An 18,102-nucleotide genomic window follows, 5' to 3' on the forward strand; every position below is an offset into this window, starting at 1 on the left:
ACCCTGGCCCTCACATGGGAACCTCCTCCCCACTTCTCTCCTTCAAAATCCTTCTCTTCACTTCCTGTCCCTCCTGCATCTCCTCCTTGTCCCCTCAGCAGCCCCACAGCTTTGTGTTGGCCTCTGCCCCGCAGTTTCACGCCTCCATGTGGGAGTTTGGGTTTGGCTCCCTCGGGAGATTGTGAGAGCCTCAGAAAGAGGAACTCGGCTCCTCCCCAGCATCCAGCACAGTGCCCCTCAAGTGGGAAGACGCGAAAAGGTCCCTCAAAGACCTGGCACTCCAATACACATCTGGCCTTGGCCCCAGTAGCAGGAGCCAGCAGCAGGTCTGAATTTACTCATCTGCAGGGCAGGAATGAGAAAGGAGGGCACACCCCAGCCTGGGAGGATAGGCCATCACCGAGAGGGTCGCCTCGGGGCTGCTACTGCTCTCCCCTTCTCCATGGTGACCCTGGGAGCTCTCGGAGCAGGTTCAACTATGTTCCTCAAAAGATATGGCCAAAACCTAAATCCCAGTACCCGTGATGTGACCTTATTTAGAATACAGTCTTTGCAGATGTAATTAAGGATCTTGAGATGAGATCATCCTGAATTCAGGGTGGGTCTAAATCCAATGGCTGGTTTCCTTATGAGAGACAGAAGAGGGAGATTTGAGACACAGAGAAACATAGAGAAGAAGGCCATGTGAAGACAGAGGCAGAGATTGGAATGATGCCCAGCTACAAGCCTGGGAACACCAAGATTGCCGGCAGCCTCCAGAAGGTGGGAGAAAGACAAGGAATAGATTCTCCTTCAGAGCCTCCAGAAGGAAGCAGCCCTGCCAACACCTTGATTTCAGACTTCTGGACTCTGAAACTGTGAGAGAATACATTTCTGTCTCTTGAAGCCACCAAACTTGTGGCAATTTGTTTCAGCAATGCTGGGAAACTAATGCTGCCCCTTTCTCAGTATCTTGGTTCACCTGTCCCCAGCACGATTTTTTGGCAACCTCTTAGAACAATGAGAGGACATCACCCATCCTTGCCCCTCAATCCAAGGATTGTGCTGGGAGATCTCACCAGCAACACTGCCACCTAAATGCTGGTAACTTCCAGCACACCCCTCCCTGTGCCTCAGTTTCTCCATCTGGATAGTGAAGAGTTGGGTACGCTGATTTCTAAGGTCCTTTCTAGCTTTAAGAGTCCACGTGACCCCAAACTATAAAGCTACTAGAAGAAAACGTGGGGGAAATGCCTTATGACATTGGTCTGGGAAAAGGTCGTTTGGATAAGACCTCATAAGCACAAGCAACAAAAGCAGAAGAAGAAAGTGGGATAACACCAAACTGAAAAACTTCTGCCCAGCAAAGAAAACAATCAGCAGAGTGAGGTACAGAATGGGAGAAAGTATTTTCAAACTGTGCATCTGATAAGGGGTTACTCTCCAGAAGATGTAAGGAACTCAAATAACTCAGTAGCAGAAAACTACTCATGAGACTGGGGAGGGAGGATTGCTTGAGCCCAGGAAGTTGAGGCTACAGTGAGCCATGGTCATGCCACTGCACTCCAGCTTGGGACCCTGTCTCAGAAAAAAACAAAAAAAAATTATTTGATTAAAAATCAAGCCACAGACCTGAATAAACATTTCTCGAAAGAAGAAATGAAAATGGCCAACAAGTGTACAAGTATACGAAAAGATGTTTAACATCACTTTTTTTTTTTTTTTGAGACAGGATCTGGCTCTGTCACCCAGGCTGGAGTGCAGTGGCACGACCTAGGCTCACTGCAACTTCTGCCTCCCAGGCTCAAGCCATCCTTCCACCTCAACCGCCTGAGTAGCTGAGGCCACAGATGTGTGCCACCATACCTGACTAATTTTTGTAGTTTTTGTAGAGACAGGGTTTCGCCATGTTGTCCAGGCTGGTCTCAAACTCCTGAGTTCAAGTGGTCTGCCTGCCTCAGCCTCCCAAAGTGCTGGGATTACAGACATGAGCCACTTCATTTGGCCCTAACATCACTAATCATCAGGAAGATGCAAATCAAAACTACAATGAGATATCATCTTACCCTAGTTAGAATGGCTATTATCAAAAAGACAAAAAATAACAAGTGCTGGTGTGGTTGTGGAGGAAGGGGAACTCTTATACACTGTTGGTGGGAATGTAAATTAGCATTGCCACTATGGGAAACAGTATGGAGGTTCCTCAAAAAATTAAAAATAGCTTGTAATCCAAGCACTTTGAGAGGCTGAGATGGGAGGATTGCTTGAGCCCAGGAGTTCAAGGTTGTGATGAGCCATGATTACACCACTGCACTCTAGCCTGGACAACAGAGAGATACCCTATCTCAAAAGAGAAAGAAAAGGCTAGAAAGACAGAAAGACAGGAAGGAAGGAAGGAAGGAAGGAAGGAAGGAAGGAAGGAAGGAGGGAAGGAGGGAAGGAGGGAAGGAGGAGGGAGGGAGGGAGGGAAGGGGGGGGAGGGAAGGGGGGAAGGAAGGTAGGAAGGAAGGAAAGAAAGGAAAAAGGAAAGAAAAGGACTATGATCCAGGAAGGAATAGAACTACTATGATCCAGTAATCCCACTACTGGATCCAAAGGCAATGAAATCAGTATGTCAAAGAGACATCTGCAGTCCTATATTTATTGCAGGGCTATTCATAATAATCAAGATATGGAATCAACCTAAGTGTCCATTGGTGGATGAGTGAAAAAGAAAATGTGGTACATAGAAACAATGGAACACTATTAATCCACGAAAATATGAAATCCTGTCATTTGTGGCAACATGGATGGACTTGGAGGACCTTATGTTATGTGAAATAAGCAAGGCACACAAAGTCAAATACTGCATGATCTTACTCATATGTAGAGTCTAAGAAAATTGTTCTCACAGAAGTAGAGAGTAAAATAGTGGTTACCAGAAACAGGGAGCTGGGGGTGGTGAGGGTGGGATGGGGAGAGATTAGTCAACAGATACAAAGTTATGGTTAGATAGGAGGTGTTCTATGGCACAGTAGGAGGGCCGTAATTAATAGTATTGTGCCAGGCACAGTGGCTCTTGCCTATAATCCCAGCACTTCCAGAGGCTGAGGCAGGAGGATGGTTTGAACCCAGGAGTTCAAGACCAAGCTAAGCAACATAGGGAGACCCTGTCTCTACAAAAAATAAAAAGTTAGCTGAGCGTGGTGGAGCATGCCTGTAGTCGCAGCTACCTCCCACCTCGGCCTCCCACAGTGGGATTACGGGCATGAGCCACTGCTCCCAGCCTCGCTTTGGGCTTTTCTTTCTTTTCTTTTTCTTTTTCTTTTTCTTTCCTTTTTTTTTTTTTTTCCGAGATGGAGTCTCACTCTGTTGCTCAGGCTGGAGTGCAGTGGCGGTGCGATCTTGGCTCACTGCAACCTCCACCTCCCAGGTTCAAGCGATTCTCCTGCCTCAGCTTCCCAAGTAGGTGGGATTACAGGCGCCTGCCACCAAGCCCGGCTAATTTTTGTATTTTTAGTAGAGATGGGGTTCCACCATGCTGGCCAGGCTGGTATCAAACTCCCAACCTCAGGTGATCCACACGCCTCAGCCTACCAAAGTGCTGGGGTTACAGGTGTGAGCCGCCATGCCCAGCTTGCTCTGGGCTTTTCTAAGCTCTCTCCACTAGTCCTTACAACAACCTTGTGAATTAGGACTCAATACCCCAATTCCACAGATGAGGAAATGAAGAAGTTGCGGGGATTGGCTTCATTGGGCCAGGCCAGAGATTCTGCAGAAGTGGCAGAGGTACCCCCGTGTGCTGTCCAGCTTGAAGAATGGGGCAGGGTAGGGGCACAGTCTTGGTGAGGGTGAGAGATCGCTTACAAGGAACTGAAACATTCAAACTTATTTAAGGGGAAAGGAAAGAGGGAAGAGAGGGAGGGAGGAGGAAGGGATAAAAGAAAGACTATATGGGGGTATTTATGGGAAGATTCAGGGGTCTCTGCCACTGAGAGCCCACTCAGGCCCCCCAGTCCCTTTGCCGTCCCAGTCAACTGCAGATGCTAAATTCTTCTCAGCAGCCCGATCTGGGGGAGGGCACTCTAGGAACACGAGATTGGGCCTGTGATGTCAGGCATGTGACCAGGTGGTGCCCAGAGCTCTGCTGACCGCAGGGGTGACCTCAGTGAGGGGCTGCCCCACTTAGGCCCTCATGCCTGTCTTCTGCCAAGTGAGGGCTCTGGCTCTCGGCTGAGCAGGTCTGTGATCCATCCGCTCTCTCTAATTAATAATGACAGTATCACTGCTTCCCGAGCATTGATTGTACTGTGGCCCTGAGATCGGCGCAGAGCCGGCTGCCTGGGCTCCAATCCCCACACCACCACTTTCTAGCTCTGTGGCCTGAATGAGTTTCTTAGTCTCCAAACCTTCATTTCCCATCTGAAATTGGGATGTTCTAGCTCCCACATAGACGTTTGAGGACCAGCCGAGCTCATGTGTCAGTGGGGAGCTGGGGACACAGTAAGCCCTCTTTCTCAGCATCATGGCTCTGTCATTGTTCTTATTCCTACAATACTACCAACATCGAGGACATACCAAGCATGGTACTAAATGACTTCTTAACTCATTAGTCCTTATGGCCCCAGAGAGGAGGAGACTGAAGCTCCGAGAAAGCACGTGGCTGCTCACATCAGGCCCCTGGTCCACGGCAGAGCCCTGCACACCTGCTGAGCTGTGTGACTCCCAGACCTCACTAAGCCAGAGCCCAGCAGAGTCTTCCAAAAACAACAGAATCTTCCCACGTTCAGTGGGAGGAAGGAGGAAGTATTTTTTGGGCATCTACTGTGTTCTTATGATGAAATTTAAGCTTTACACCTGATATAGGTAGTTGGTCTAATTATTTTCAAGGTAGAGATGAGGAAACTAGGCAGAGAGTTTCCGTAGCTTACCTACTCCTGCATGGTAGCACCACGCTGCCCACACTGGGGCGTCTGGCATCTGACACAAGAGCCAGGAGCTTCCCAGACTGGAGCACTGCGGTGTGACTGTGTGGGTGGGAGCGCGTGTATGAACAGGGGGTCAATGTTTGCCTCTTCCTTCCTCCCACTGAACTGACTGCAGGGTGTGCGTGCGTGTGTGCTGGTGTGTAAGAGTGTGTGCTGGTGTGTAACAGTGTGTGCTGGTGTATGTGTGTAATAATGTGTGCTGGTGTGTGTGTAAGAGCATGTGCTGGTGTGTGTATGTGTGTAAGAGTGTGTGCCAGTGTGTAAGAGTGTGTGTTAGTGTATAAGAGAGTACTGGTGTATATGTATGTGTGTAAGAGGGTGCTGGTGTGTGTATGTGTATGTAAGCGTGTGTGCTGGTGTGTGTGTAAGGGTGTGTGCTGGTGTGTGAGTGTGTGCTGGTGTGTGTGCTTGTGTAAATGTATGTGTGTAAGTGTGCTGGTGTGTGTAAGACTGCTTGTGTGTAAGAGTGTGTGCTGACGTGTGTGTATAAGAGTGTGTGCTGGTGTGTGTGTGTAAGAGTGTGTGCTGGTGTGTGTGTATGTGAGACAGAATGTGTGTGTGTGTGTGAGAGGAAGAGAGTGAGAGAATGTGTGTGTCCTTGCGGGTGTGTATGTGAGAGAGTGAGAGAGACGGGGGACGTGTGTGTGCCTGTGAGAGAGAAAGGTATACTCCTGTGTATGTGTGTATGTGTGACAGTGTGTGTATGTGTATGTGTGACGGTATGAGAATGTGTGTAGTGTGTGTGTGCATGCGTGTGTGTGTACGTGTGTTCGTGTATGCATGTGTGTGAGAGTGCTGTGCGTGTGTGGTATGTGAGACAGAGTGTGTGCTGGGGTGTGTGTGTATGTGAGAGGGAGACAGTGTGTGTGAGAAGGAGGAAGAGTGTGTGAGAGAATGTGTGTGAGAGACTGTGCTTGCGGGTGTGTATGTGAGAGAGAGGGAGAGAGACGGGGGAGAGTGTGAGAGTGTGTGTGTCTGTGAGAGAGGAAGGTATACTTCTGTGCGTGTATGTGTTGAGTGTGTATGTGAGACAGAGTGCGAGTGTGTATGTGTATGTGTGACAGGAAGAGAGTTAGAATGTGTGTGATGTGTGTGTGTGTGTGTGGCCAGGGAGGGGGGCCTCTGTCTCCTGGGCTCCTTATATCAGGGACAGTGTCTGTGCGGTGTGGGTGGGAGTCATAGGGAGGCCTGGGAGCTGAGAGCTGGGAGCAGGCACCAGCCTATTAATGCCGCCCTCCTGAGGTGGGTGCAGATAAGTGGCTCCAGGGGCCGGACTGAGGCCCCTCTAACTGGCTTGTTGCCATGGAGATGCTAGCTGTGAATACAGGCCTAGAAGTCCAGCTCAAGCCTCCCCTTTCTGGCAGGAGAAGACCCCCAGCTGGGGTGTGTTTGGGAAGGGAACTGCAGAGCCATCCCGTCCACGCCCCCCCATTATTTAAAGCAAAGGCTTCCGTTCCTTCCATTTTCCCTCAGGAGGGCTGTCCTGGGTCAAGGGAGAAAATGGCTGTCTTGATGGTCCCGACACTGGGGAATGGTGGGTCCCCTTGCGGTTGGGTGACCAGGGCAGGCGGGGAAACACATGTGGTTACGCAGCCACACCTGTGTTCCAGACCGTACAGCCAACCCCACCCAGAGACCAGACTCCTGCTGGCATCGGGGACGCTGAGAGGTTCGGGTGGGTCCCCGCGCAGGGGCAAGTTTATGTGAAAACCACCAACTCTCCCGAAGTGGGCTCTACCTGGAGTCAGGACACGTGAGGGTTTTCGTTAATGTTTTCTTGTGAAAAATTTCAGACATTAAAAGCTGGAGAGAGCATTTAATGAACCCCGAGTACCCACTACTCAGTTGCAACAATTATTAGCTTTGTCCATCTCGTTTCATCTGTCCCCCTTTTTTTTTTTTTTGCCAGGGTAGTTGAAAGCAAATCCCAGATATCAGGTGACTTCATGTGGAATGACTTCAGTAAGTACCTCTCACTAACTGGCCATGCCAGGATCACACCTGAGGAAATTAACAGTAATCCCATGGTGAGTGTCAGCTGACTCTCAGTCCCTCTTTAACTGCACCCCGCCTCCTCCCGTAAATATGTAAACCCACACTGCAAGGGTGGATGGAGGGCCATGTGGCCGGGCAGCTTCTGTGCTTTAGCTTTGGAGCCTTAAGAGGGTGAGGCTTGAATACCCGTGGCTTTGGGTGGGTGGTTTGCTTTATGGGGCCTCCCTTTCTTCCTATGCCAAAGGTACTGACCTTTCCCAAGGCCGTCGGGAGGACTGAATGAAATTGTATGAGTACAGTACTGGGTACTTGGTAGGGACTCAATGAATGGTGTAGTGCTTACGATATTTTCTATTTTGCATATAAGGAAACAAGTTCAGAGCAGGAGAGTGACTTGCTCGAGCTCACACAGCTCAGAGTGGTTAAGCTAGGACGGAAGCGTGGGTCTTCTAAGTGCTCTGGGATGTGCGTTCAACACAGCCCCCTCACCCCCTCTAATACTGGCCTTGTCTGCCACCACCCCATACTACAAATGGAAATGACACAGAGGGTGACATCAACAGGTCCCTTTTTCTCCATAGCCACTGGATCATGGTGCTGTGGGCTGAGCAGATTGATAGGACATCACTGGGCCTGGTTCTCCAGGAGACCTGGAACGAGATCTTGCCCCTCTCTGGGCCTCAGTTTCCCTATCTGTACCACAAAGGCATTGACCTCCACGTGGTCTTCGAGACCTCTTCCAGTTCTGCTTTGTTTGCACCAGGGTTAGTAAGCCTAGGAATGGGAGAGATGGAGATACTTGAGGCTGATGGGGAGTTGCACAGCCCAAGACCCCAGGCTGCAGGACAGTATGGGGATGAGGGCGACCCTCCCATATTGGAGATCAGGGATGGGGTGGCCCAGCTGGGTAGAAGTGAAGCTCCCCCACCCCCACTGGATTGTGAACCTCCTGAAATTAGGGCTGTGACTTGTACCTTACAAGGATCACATAGATGAGATAAAAAATTTCATCGATGTAATGGATAGAACACTAGATAGGAGATCAGTAAGGAAATAGAAGACTTTAAAAACACTGTAAACCAGCTAGACCTAACAGACACTGCTTTCTAACGGCGATTGAAGAGCACATTCCACCCAGCAACAGCAGAATACACATTCTTCTCAAGGGCACATGGACCATTCTCTAGCATAGATCGTATCTTAGGCCACAAATCAAATCTCAATAAATTTAGAAAAATTGAAATTACACAAAATATGTTCTCTGACAACAGAGGAATGAAATTAGAAGGTCAAAAACAGAAGGAAATTTGAAAATTCACAAATATGTAAAAATTAAACAATACACTCCTAACTAACCAAAGGGTCAAAAAATAAATCACAAGGGAAATTAGAAAATACTTTGAGATGAATGAAAACAAAAACACAACATACTAAAACTTACGGGATGCAGTAAAAGCAGTGCTCAGAGGGAAATGTATAGCTGTAAACACCTACATTAAAATAGAAGATCTCAAATTAATAACCTTCCACCTTACTAAAAAAACAAAAGCAAACTAAATCCAAAGCAAGCAAATAAAAAAATTAGAGCAGAGATAAATGAAACAGAGAACAGAAAAACGATAGAGAAAAATCAGCAAAACTAAAAGTTGGTTGTCTGAAATGATCTGCAGAATTGACAAACTTTTAGCTAAACTGACCGAGAAAAAAAAAAGAGAGAGAAAACCGAAATTACTAAAGTCAGTAATGGAAGTGGAGACCTTGCTACTGACCTTACAGAAATAAAAAGGATTATACAATTTCACTGATAGAGAGATTTGAAAGAAGCTCCACGACATTCCTAGAGATTGGAGAGAACATCTGGAAATGGTTGCCAGTAGTTGCCTTCAGAGAAACAGGGCTGGGGAGGGTGGAGCTGGGGTGCCTGCTTTTTATTATAAGTCCTTAAGGGCTATTTTTGTAAATGCTTTGATTGCAAAATATAAGACACATACAAAAAAGTGGATTTTTAAAAAGTACCGCTCAGTAATTTATCACCAAGTGAATATCCATGAAACCACCACTTGGTCAAGGGGAACATTACCACCTCCCCAGAAGCCCCTCCTCTACTCTATCCAATCCTCCTCCCCAAAGAAAACCACCATTCTGACTTTTATGGCAAATACTCTTGCTCTCCTTGATAGTTTTGCCATCTCTACACACAATAGTTGGGTTCAGTTCATGCTCTGGACTTGATAAATCCAATCATGTAGCAGGTCCTCTTTTGGGTCTGGCTTCTTGCATTTTACATTCTGTTTGTGAGATTCCCCATGCTGTTGTAGGAAGCAACCGTTGGCTCAAATTTTCTGAGCTGTATCATATTCCATTTTATGAGTACACCATCATTTACGTGTCCGTTCAACTATTGATGGAATGGGCTTTTTAAAAAGCCATGTACCTAAAGATAGGTTGACTAAAATATTTCTGATAAAATGCACATTTAAAATGCAACTCAACACGTTAGTTTAATTTCATCCCTAGGACCCTCATTCCCTTTTCTGCTCCAATAAGTCATGAAGACAGCTTGGGTCTCAGAAGAAAATAGGCCATTTAAGCAGGAGCCCAGAGGGAACACATCTGAGAGATGCCCACACCCCCATGGGGTCCTCTCGTCAGCCCTTCTCCCCAAATTTTCAGTCTTAAATGGGGGAGGTCATAGAGATGGAGAGAAACCACTCTCTCCCTTCCACCTGAGGTCTGCAGATTCCTGACACGCATATGAGTGCACACCCAGGCAGACAGGAAAGAGTGTGCCCCCCACACATGAGCACACACACGGGCACCTATGCCTATCCCAGAAGTGGCGATGCCTGCTGGCACCTGACCAGCAGGCGAGGTCTGTGCACGGAGAAGTTAGTGGAAGAAGAGGAGGGGAAAGAGTGGGGGAAAAATCCCCTCATTTCTGAAGAAATGTCCCAGATTAGATTTGTAAATCAAAAACCAATATATAACATGCAAGAATTGATCTGTTTTATATTCCTCAGTTACATTTTTGTGAAGCACATTTAGAAGATTTAGAACGTATTTGCGCCTGCTGGTTGGGCCATTATATGCTTGAGTTCATACATCTATTTGTGAGGCTATAAAACAGGCATCGACTACCATGTAAATTGTGTTCTCCACAATAAATTATATGCATACTTGCAAAAATACATAACTGCCGTGCCTGGGCCAACGCGGCCAGAATACTAATGAGGGCGAAAGTTGCTTTGTCCCTCTTCTCTGGCCTAATTTAGCCTCTACATCAAAAATTATGTAGGAGAAATCACTTTATCCTCTCACTGAGAAATAAAATAGCACTCATGGGCACCCTCATCTCTTCCCACCCCCCTTCCTTTTAACCGAACACTACCATTTTCATACTAATTTTAGCTACTCCGGGTTTACGGGGAGGAAGCCTAGCTGAGCTGAAGCTGGGGTGCCAGCGGGCCGCCTGCATGTATGAGAAGGCTGTGGGAGTGGGCAGGTGCATGCACACACTCACACACACACATATGCATATTCCCTCCATGTGGTTTGAATTCGCTTGTGCCAGGGCATGTTCACAGCATGCACACAGACCTACATGTAAATGTGAAGACTCACCCCAGACACGCATGCACAGACACTCCATGAGCATTTGCCCACATGGCACAGATTCATTCCCTCTCCCCGGTACCGACTCCTATGCACAGAGACACACTGGGGAAATTCAGTTCAGTTTAGTTCAATTCAATTCAATCCAGGTCAGTCCAGCAAACACTGACTGAGCACCTATTATATGCCATGTGCTGTACTTGGCATTGGGACTACTGAGATTTTTTTTGAAAAGACAGAATCTCAGCTTATAGCTCAGGGGAAGAGGTAGCTTTAGGAACAAATGCAGACAAGTCAGTGTGCTGAGGGCTGTAGCAGAGGCAGAGAGCATAGAGGTACACTCACTCACACCCTGGTCATTGTCAGTGTGCATATTTTCCAGTACTCATATGTGCACACACACAGGCACACAGAGTCCCTGCACTTACACAGGCACATACCTCACACCACATGGACTCACGTGTGCACACACAACACACACATACACACACCGGTACACTCAAGCATCAGCATAGCCACCCTCCCACTGACACCGCCTGCTGGTGCCTGCCTCACCTCTGTCTTTCCTGCAAGCCCAAGTTAACCTCACGCCCTGTCTGGCTTGCCCTCTCTTGGGTTCTGTTGCTCTCTGTCTATCCTGGAAGCAGAGCCACTTCCAACAGCAGGCTGGCTAGTGTTGCTCCCAGTTCTCCCAGGGGCCTGCCCAAGGTTCTGTCTTGCTGGGAGCTTCCGCAGGCTCACGAGAGGAAGGAGAAGTAGACACAGGAAGATCTCATTTCCATGACCTCAGGCCAGTCCGTGGCCTGTCCCAGGCCTCAGTTTACTCCTTTTCTTTTTCTTTTTTTCTTTTTTTTTTTTTTTGAGACGGAGTCTGACTCTGTCACTCAGGCTGGAGTGCAGTGGTGCGATCTCTGCTCACTGCAACCTCTGCCTCCCAGGTTCAAGCAATTCTAGTGCCTCAGCCTCCCGAGTAGCTGGAACTACAGGTACGCATCACTACATCTAGCTGCTTTTTTGTATTTTTAGTAGAGACAGGGTTTCGCCATGTTTGCCAGATTGATCTCCAACTCCTGACCTCAGGTGATCCATCCGCATTGGCCTCCCAAAGTGCTGGGATTACAGGCGTAAGCCACTGCATGCCCGGCCTACCCATTTGTAAAATGTGGGAATTGGATGGTCTCTGACGCCATCAGGCTCCAGATGTCCACAGTTTGTGCTGAAGAAGGTGGCGCCTCAGTCCAAGTCAGAGAGTATGAGGCAACTGCAGAGACGCCCCCAATCTGGAGGCATCTCGGCCCCGCTCTGAGCTCCCAGCCTAAGAGAAGCGTTTGACCTCAGGGGCAGGCCTCATGAGGGCAGGAGAAGTCATGTGCTGGAGAAAAGGAGCGGCAAGATGTGGTAGGGGAGAGAAGTCTCGGTGCAAGAAGGCCAGCTTGGATATTTATAGGTGCCAGCCACAGTTCTAGGGGAATTTCATTCTATCTTCAAAAACCTGAAGGGCTGCCATGGGGCAGAGGGAAAGGACTTCCTCTGCATGACCCAGTTGGTAGAGCTAGGACAGTGGGAAAGTGGTGGAAGTTGCAAGGAGACAGACAGCTTTTGGTTGAATATAGCAATCAGTGTGATTTCTCCGTGCGTGCGCCTGCCTACCAGCATGGGTGGCGTACATTCTGCTGCTGTGTCTTCCGTCTCCTTGCAGCCCTTTCTTTCCTCTACTCCCTATAGCTCATCCTATGGCTTTTCATACCATACTATTTTCTCTTTATCTCAGCTTGTTCTTGGAGTAGAAAATATGTTCTTTTTAAAAACGAACATCAGATTTTTATTGAGGAAAAATACTAAGTTCACATGATGAAAAATTTAAATTGGTCAAAGGGTGTACCGTGAAAAGTAGGTCTCTCTCTCTCTCTGGCTGCCCAGGCTCCTCCAGCTCATCATCATCCAGCTTCCTTCTCCAGAAACAACCACTGTTACCAATTGTTATGTGTTTTTTCAGAAATATACTGTGTGTGCAAGCATCTCTCTCTGTCTGTTGATCTGTCCTTTATTTAACACAAATGTGAGCATACCATGTGCCCCAATCCTTGCTTCCCCTCCCCTCCCCTCATCCCAACCTAACTACGTAGCTTGGAAGCTGTTTCTGAGGAAAAGTTCTCCATTGGGCAATATCTGACAATGAAATGGGCTAACGAGCTCTCAACACTGGGGATGTGGAGGCACAGGCTAGATGACCACTTAGGGAAAGAAAAATGGGAGAGTTGGGCCCTTCCTTGCAGGAGGAAGGTTACACTCATGCCGTCTAAGGCCCTTTCCATGAACCAGTTTCTTGGATACGAAGAGAATAGCTCTCTTTATCTTGCGTTCTTCCCATTTCTCCCCACTCCCTCCCAGCGCCCCACAAGCTGGGCCAGGGTCACCAGTGTTTAAAGCCGCCCAGCCTTGGCTTCCAGCCCTTGTGTAATTGACAAGAATTCCCCCCCTCCCTAAGAGATGGCCTCTCTCTGTGCCAGCCACATGCCACTAAACTCCAAATTAAGAGGCCCAGCTGAGATTTCTGTCTTATTCCACCCGTACTCCTGGGGCCAATCCTCTCTCATTTCAGGAGGGGAATGGAAGTCAGAGTTTGGATTTGGGAAGGGGGGTAGAGGGGGGTCACCACCAAAGCTGGTGCCTCTATGCTCCAGAGAGATGTGCGTGTCCTACCATGCGGCTTAAGACTTCTCCAAAACACCGTCCCCCCAAATCCAATAAAATTGCAAATTTCACTGTATTTCACAATATCCTAAATAAACATGAACAGCATGCGTTTCTCTTCCTTGCATCAAATATTAATCTGCCCGTGGCCAGCGCCCGCTCCCCCGCGTGTGTGCGCACGCTGGGTAAACACCGGGGAGATTGTGATGCCAGACCTTCCCTTCTCTTCCCCGAGTCGAGAGCATGACAAATTTTTCTCCTAATTACACCTGCCACTGTTTGCCTTCTAATACTGTAAATCCTCCATCACATAGTTTTTCAGATTCGGGATTAGGTTCTCTTCCTGTCATAAATGATTGGAGGGGGCAGGGATGGGGGAGGAGGCTGGGGTGGCGTGGGCCGCATGGCCTTGCTTTCCACGATTTCGCTGTGAGGAGCCCTGAGCTGGGCACCGGCAGTATGTCCAGGCACCTCGCCCTTGTTCAGGGTGGGAAGGAGATGTCAAGAGGCAGTGGGGAGGAGGGAATGGAGAAAAGATACCTGCACAGGTGTACAGAACCTGCTCGCCCAGCTTCAATAGTCCCCCTAGGTGCCCAGGAACCCTGGAGATAATAAAGGTTCTGAGATCTGAGGGAGAAGGTGAATGTGCAGCTTCTGGTGCGGTGCCCAGCATGGAGGTGGTGGACTGTGAACCAGAGCTCCCTTCCCCCTTGCTCTGTCTCCTGGCTGAAGCCATCCTCATCTCTCTCCTGGACTGTGAAACCTGGCTTCCCACTGTTTTCCACCTCACCTCACCCCTCTCCAAAGAACCCATTGTCCCCAGCTGCCATAGGCTCTTTCTAAGCCCAGAGCCCTCCGTTGAGACAGGCCCTGTCTCAGAACTCCAGCTGACGTCCCACCATGTTTGAGTAGTGTCCAGCCCCATCCTCTATGGCCCTCCACCACCGTCCACCTCAATTCTCCTGCCTCATGCCCCGTCCTCAGGCTTCCTGTCCACCCACTGTAGACTGAGCCCACCTCGTCCACTGCCTCACCCTTCCCCACTGCTGTGCAAACTGCTACCTCCTCTTCTTTGCTCCCTCTGCTTGGAATGGATGCCTGTTGAAATTTCAGCTTTCTTCCCAGGTGTTCACCCCCGATGACACCACCTCCTTAAAGCCCTCCTTTGTGATCCCATGGAGCTTCACATCTACCACGTTTGGGACTCAGACCTTTGCCTCATCTGTCAATGGTGTAGGAGGGTCTGTGGGTGCTTTCAAGGTGGAGTCCAGGGCCTAAGCATCTCTGTCACCTCAATACCTCTCTAGTTTCCGAGTCTTGGCACTGCAGAAGGATGATACCCTGTGCATGGTCGGGGGGAGCGTCCTACTGTTTCTAAATCTCATGACCAAGTCAACTGCCTGCTCCAGCTGTGGGAGAGAATGGGCAGCTGGCCACCTGGCAGGTAACAGGGAACCCCAGCCAGCGCAAGAGGATCAACCCCTCCAAGCTATGGTGACAGAAGGAGGAAGGAGGACATTGAAAAGCCCACACCTTCCCTTCCCTCCCCCGCTGCAGCCTGCGCTGGTCTCATAGGGTCCTCTCCCAGTTGCCTGTGTGTCTGGAGCATCCAAGCTGTACAAAGGACACCCAAATCATTCTCCAGGGGTTTTGGCGTATGCAGTGTTATTGGCTATTTTAATTTGATGAGGGAATGTAGGTAACAGCTTTGGCTTCTTATTACCCTGGGTTCCTAGAGGCCCTTCTGCCTCTAGGTCTGCCCCAGCCCATTGGCGCAGGAGGACCCCATCCCACTGTGTCTGAAACCTCGAGATGGGCTAAGAGGGGCAGTCTTGGGTGGACTCCAGGCTACCCTGGTGAGGTCTCCATCCTTTCAAAGCTCCCCTGGAGTTGTTCTCGAAGCCTCTCAGAGTCAGCTTGTTCAGCTTGAATAATAACTGTCCCTGGCCCTGTCCCCTCCCCACACATTTCACCTTCAAAGGGCCGGGAGAAATTTCCCTAATTAATTAACTCCTCTGCAGCTTGCCCTCCATGTCACTGGGTGATTAATCGTCACTGTGACTTTAAATCCAGGGGCGGAGGGAAGTTGGCAGTGGTGGAGGCCAGAAGCAGGGATGCTGGGGGTTGGCGGAGGCAGCCTGAGGGCCTTTCCTGGGGTTGGAAGACCCCCACCTCATCCCCATTCTTGTCCTTGCCCAGGGCCTGGCCAAGAGGCCCCAGAGCCAGACCACAAATACATCCATCAATAATCAATCAATGAGTCTCAAATAGAGATGGTGAGAACTAGGCCATTCTGGGAGAGGTGGGGTGGCTCCTGCCTATTCTAAAGTCTGCAAAACAGGGTAGCAGTTAAGAACATGGGCTTTGGAGTCAGGAGGAACTGAGTTCTAATCCTGTCTCTTTCTCTTTCCAGCCGTGTGGCCGATGGCAGGTCACTTTGCCTTGTGGGGCCTCAGTGTCCTCACCTATACAATGGGGATGAGCAAATAGGACCTACCTCCCAGGACACCTGGGAGGATGAAATGAGATCACGTGTGTGAAGCTCTTAGCATGGCACAGGGGACACAGCAAGTGCAGAGGACGCAGCAACAGTGTGGCTGCTGCTGCTACATCACGGAGGCTATAAGGCCAGACTCCTCGTCCCCATTGCCCAGCTAGGTCCCTTGCCCCCCCAGCTCTGTTGTCTTTAGTGGCTCTTCCTCCTCACCCACTCCTCTGTGCAGAGTCACACAGCCCAACGCAGCTGCTGCACTCACCTGCTGCATGACCCTGGGCAAGGTGCTTACTTTCCTTACATCTGCATTTCCTGATTTAGAAAACGGTAAAGCTGCCCTGCCTGCATGCTTCCAAGGCTCTGGCACACACACGAGGATGTAGCCCAGCCCTTCCTCCAAGGAGTTCCATGACAGGAAAGACAGAAGGGGAAAGAAATACTTGCAAATTCGGTGTGAGCTATGACAGAGGTGCACAGACATTCAGCAGGAGGCAGGCAATGGTATCACGGGCTCAGAGTGCAGAAAGATGACTCCACACATAATAGTTGCTCAGTAAACATCTTTTCTCTTGTCCAGCCTTACTCTCTCCACATAGCCTAACTTTTTAGACTCAGCTGCTTTCCACCTCAGAACCCCAATCTCTGTCCTTTCTGCTGAGCCTGCAAAATCTGGAAGGAGGGATAGAAGACGGGCCCCTTGGGGAGCCCCTCCTATCATCACCAACCTTAGCTAACATTTGCTGTTTACTGTTTCCAGGCACTAGGCGGGTGTTCTGCTTAGATTAATCTAATTGAATCCACACAACAGCTCCACGGAACAGTTGTCAAGGCTGACCCAGAACCTAAGGGAGACAGACCAGAAGGATAAATCCAGGTAGGCTTCCTCTGGAGCTGCAGAGACTTTGGGTTTGAAAAGTGGGTGTGGCCAAAGAGGGGCGGTCCCGTCCGAAAAAGCAAATGACTGGCCCTCAGACTCCTGGCAAGACCCCAGGAGGCCTGGGGTGCTCAGGTTTATTCACTTCATTCACTAGTTTAAGGAAGCTTCATTGATCTTGTGCCGTGTAGTGGGGAGTTCAGTAAGCCCAGCCCCATCTCATCTCAGCAGCTCCTCTCCGCCGGAGTTCAGCCACCCTAGGTGCTCTGTGAGAAAGGTACACTGGTGGGAGCCTAGGTGGAGGGTAGGGGTTCGTACTGCCTACAGAAGGTGTCTGGGACTTAAAGCAGGCTCATAGGAATCTTTGGGATCTTTCAATGCAGTTCCATGCTCCCAGTGAGTGTGTGGTGTAGGGTGGGCATGGGGCGGTGAGGAGTGAAGAGGTGTGGAGGGAGGGGAACCAGCCTTGCTCAAGGTCACAGGGGTTCTTAGTAATAGAACCCAGACCACTGGGCACCAGGGTTTTCCAGAACAGGATTCCCAGTGGGTGTGGTGTGGCTGGGGAAAGGGAGGGCTGTGATTGCTGCCATATGAAGGTAGGGGGAGAGCTGTCAGAAACAGCATTTGGGGGAACAATCAGGGTGGAAACAGTATCCAGAAGGTCAGGGTGCCAAAATTTTGTAGGCAGCACAGGGTAAATTAAACAGATTTTGAAGCAAACACACACATCTTACTGACCCGCCCCTTCTCAAGCTGTGCGACTACAGGCAAGTTACTTCACCTCTCTGGGCGTCAGTCTGCTGAATGTGAAGTGTTTAGTTCTCAGAAAGGCTAAGACAAATGTCCATTTTCTTCTTTTTCCTTTCGCTACTTGCCCCCTCCCTGGGAGCTTCACCCTCACTGTAGTTCCTGGTGGACTCATTCATTCATTCGACAGGGGACCCATTTAGTACCAGGTACTGTTCTAAGCACTGGAGATAAGGAGTGAACAGACAAAAGCATCTACCCTCGGGGGGTTTACACTCTAGTGGAGGGAGACAGACAGCAAATTACATCAGTTATGTAAGTGTTTGAGTGCTTGTATAAGTGCTATACAGAATGAAGCAGAAAGGGGACATAGAGGGTGTTGTGGGAATGGATTCAATTTTAAAGAGAGTAGTCAAGGAGGGCCTCATTGAGAAGGTGACATTTGAGCAAAGACCTGACTGAGGCAAACTCTGCTGATTTTGGGGGAAAGAACTCCTGGGCAGAGGGAACAGCCAGCACAAAGGCCCTGAGGAAGGATTGGCCTGGCCAGTTCAGGGAGAGACGAGGAGGCCAGAGAGGCCAGTGGAAGGAGGGAGGCTGGCATGGTAGGAGGTGAGGTCACGGGGAGGAGGCCAAGGGAGCCAGATGGGGTGGTGCTCACAGACCATTGCAAGGGCTTTGACTCTGAAGGAAGCTGAGAGCCAGGCAGGGTTTGATCAGGTCAGGGACATAGTATGACT

The sequence above is a fragment of the Nomascus leucogenys genome, unplaced genomic scaffold (genome assembly GCF_006542625.1).
Source record: "Nomascus leucogenys isolate Asia unplaced genomic scaffold, Asia_NLE_v1 Super-Scaffold_258, whole genome shotgun sequence".
Taxonomy (NCBI): Eukaryota; Metazoa; Chordata; class Mammalia; order Primates; family Hylobatidae; genus Nomascus; species Nomascus leucogenys.